The sequence below is a fragment of the Nematolebias whitei genome, chromosome 13 (genome assembly GCF_014905685.2).
Source record: "Nematolebias whitei isolate Nwh7 chromosome 13, NemWhi1, whole genome shotgun sequence".
In the NCBI taxonomy this organism is placed as follows: domain Eukaryota; kingdom Metazoa; phylum Chordata; class Actinopteri; order Cyprinodontiformes; family Rivulidae; genus Nematolebias; species Nematolebias whitei.
This window is the reverse complement of record NC_056510.1, coordinates 41,532,789-41,536,290: the sequence shown is the minus strand read 5'-3', so window position 1 is coordinate 41,536,290 and position 3,502 is coordinate 41,532,789. Positions and strand designations below refer to the sequence as shown.

Sequence of the window (3,502 nt, the reverse complement as noted above, 5' to 3'; positions counted from 1 at the left end):
CCACATCAACTCTGTGGATAAATACATCAAGTTCACACGAGAAGATGAAAAAAATAGCAAGTTGGCTTTCTTGGACTGTGAGGTCTCAGTCTCTGATAGAGGACATTTGCAAACCGAGGTGTACCGCAAACCCACCCACACAGACCAGTATTTGCAGTTTGACTCCCATCACCCTTTGGAGCACAAGTTAGGAGTCATCAGGACTCTGTATCACAGAGCAGACAGCGTCCCCACTAGCTCAGGAGCCAGGCAGAAGGAGAAATCCCACACAAGACAGGCTCTAGAGCAATGTGGATATCCTAACTGGGCCTTCCTGAAAGCAGAGAAGAAACCCAAACAGGACTCCAGTCAGCCATCAGGTGAAAAGGAGGAACCCAGACCCAGACCAGTGGTCATTCCGTATGTTGAGGGGGTATCAGAGAAACTGAGACGTTTATTTTCTAAACATAACGTCCCAGTGGCTTTTAAACCCCAAAATACATTACGGCAAAGACTGGTTCATCCCAAAGATCCAGTCCCCCGGCACAGAGTAATGTTGTGTATGCTGTTCAGTGTCAGGAAGGCTGTGATCAGTCTTACATCGGGGAAACAAAACAGCCACTGGCCAAAAGGATGGCCCAGCACAGAAGATCAACATCATCAGGCCAGGACTCTGCGGTCTACACTCATCTCCAGGCCAGCGGTCACTCTTTCAGGGATGAAGATGTTCACATCCTGGACAGAGAGGAACGATGGTTTGAGAGAGGAGTAAAGGAGGCCATCTTTGTGAAAAGAAATCGTCCATCATTAAACAGGGGTGGAGGCCTCCGGGTTCAACTGTCCCCCTCTTACAATGCTGTTATTGCTAGTATCACTCAGCCCTCTGTGAGTAATAAACAGCCATCAGTGTGCTAATGATCCATTGTTAGGCTGATGGTCCTTCTTGAGCATGTGATCAGCTGGTTTTGGTTGTCAGCAGCAAAACTGGTTGATCCACTCTGAGAAGGTGCTATTTAAGAGACTGAGCTGAAAACAGCACCTCAGACTGAGGAAGTCTCTTGGATGAGAGACGAAACGTTTCTAGATTTTTTTGCTTTGTTTTGTTTTTTGTTTGTTTGAATGTCCAGAGGACTAGATTGAACTTTTTGGAATGTTCAATATGTATTGGAACATTGAGAATGCTGAACTAAAATCTATGAACAACATCTGGGCATAGGTGTTTTTGTTGTCCAAGTGTGAGAGAACAGAGTGCAGCGTTATGGAGACTGCATCATCCCTTAGACTCCCTGATTAGGTATATTCAGGGTAGGAATGCGTGATATATACGGTACACATTAGAAAAGATAGAAATTTAGCCTACGATAGAGATCTGTCTTCTACTGGCTAACTGCAGTAATGCTGTGTCTGATGTAAAATCAGAGTTGTCAGATTTAATTGTTACTTTTTTTTGGTTGAAAACTGTGTGTAAGCGGTGGTAAAGTCCTTTCTTCTAGAGCTATCACTGGAGTGGTTCACAGCCGAGTGTGAAGTGGCTGGTATGAGAATCAGCACCTCAAAATCTGAGGCCATCATCAGTCAGAAAAGAGCAAATTGTTCACTTTGGGTCAAGGGTGAGGTTCTGCCTCAAGTGGAGGAGTTCAAGTATCTCAGGGTTTTGTTCAAGAGTGAGGGAAGAATGGTGCGTGAGATTGACAGATGAATTGGTGCAGCGTCTACAGTATTGCAAACTCTGTACTGGTCCATTGTGGTGAAGAGGGAGCTGAGCTGTAAGGCAAAGCTCTCTGTTTACCGGTTGATCTATACCCTCACCTATGGTCATGAACTCTGGGTAGTGACAGAAACAATGAGATTGCGGACGGTCAGTTGAAATGAGTTTCCTTCACAGGGTAGCTGGACTCTCCCTTAAAGATAGGGTGAGAAGTTCAGTCATCAGGGAGAGACTTGGTGTAGAACTGCTGCTCCTCCACATCAAGAGGAGCCAGTTGAGGTGGTTTGCGTATCTGGTAAGGATGCTCCCTGGGCTTCTCCTTAGGGAGGTGCTTTGTGCATGTCTGACCAGGAGGAGACCCTGGGGAAGACCCAGGATACGCTGGAGAGGCTTTGTCTCTCGGTTGGCCTGGGAATGCCTTGGAGTCCTTCCAGAAGAGCTGGAAAAGGTTGCTGTGGACAGAGATGTCTGGACCTCCTTGCTCAAGCTGCTGCCCTCGCGTCCTGACTTTGGAACAAACGGGATATAAAGAATGGATTTTGGTTGGATGGATGGATGAACTACAAATGTTGCATTCCTCAAGTCTAGACACTCCTGAACCACATAAAATGTCAGTGTCTTACCTGGGCCAAGGAGACAAATGGTAAATGGACTGCACTTATATTGTGCCTTTCTATCTTATCAATATACTCTAATTTGTGCCCTCATTTACCCATTCATACAGCTCTCTATTATATCTTTACAAGGAATAATCAGAGCTTTATCACATTTATTCACCTATGGGAATCACATCAGAGGCAAGGAGGGGTTCAGTGTCTTGCCCAGGGACATTTCAACATGTGACTGCTGGTGGATATGAACCATCAATTCTCCCATTGGAATATGACTGCTCTAACCACTCAGCCACAGCTGCCCAACAAAGAACTGGACTGTTGCTCAGTGGTCCAGTGTCCTTTTTTCTGATGAACAATTTCTAAATCAATGTCGCATAATCTGGAGGAAGATTGGAGAGGTCCTCAATCCAGGTTGCTGAAGTCCAGAGTGAAGTTTCCACAGTCAGTGATGGTTTGGGTCCATGTCCTCTGCTGGTGCTGGTGAAAAAAGAAATTGAAGTTTGTTACAATATTCAAATTTTCTGAGCTGTACCTGAATTTCCTTAATAATTAGACAAATGAACCAAATGCAGAATTTGAAGCTGAAGCAGTCATATTTCCCCATGTAGGCTGTCTAAAGTAGAGGTTTTAAGTCTCTGCAAAGGTAGGCCTAATTAAAAGGAAAAATAGACCTTGGATCTGATTTACATTGTTCTTACCTTCTGCTGTATATAGATAAATGTATATCTAAATGCTCATTTTTTAATACATTTTTGTAATTACTTGTAGTTGTTCAATGCCTAAAAAAACCCTAATTCTTGTGTGTGGCGGAGTAGGTGGTACATTCAGTCCTGCATCTCTAGTACACAGACCCTATCTCCTGTCTTTGAAATTAAAAATGTTCTATTTACTTTCATAGCCTGCTTTTGTATTCTGCATCCTTCGTCCTCAACACATCATCTTCATGACAGAAAACCTTATTTGATATTCTGTTTTGATGTGGCACAGTCATCAAGTTCACATTTGTGTCACAGAACGGTTTTTGGCTACATTTCTAATTGTATAGCTAATGACATTGACAGTCACCTTATTTGGACGTTGTATCTGATGCTAATTAGCATGTCTTAGCATGTGAGCATGTTCGGAGCATAGCTGTGGTTGAACACAGCCACAAAGAGCTGAGAGGATATCAGCAAATCATCAGATAAATCTGTTCATTTTT

At 43.6% G+C, this 3,502-nt stretch overlaps 1 protein-coding gene across 1 annotated transcript in view; it reads left to right on the top strand.

The window, feature by feature from the left end:
- The window catches only part of LOC119419406 (interferon-induced protein 44-like), an 81,879-nt gene that overhangs the window by 75,489 nt on the left and 2,888 nt on the right, over positions 1–3,502 (top strand). The window lies entirely within an intron of this gene.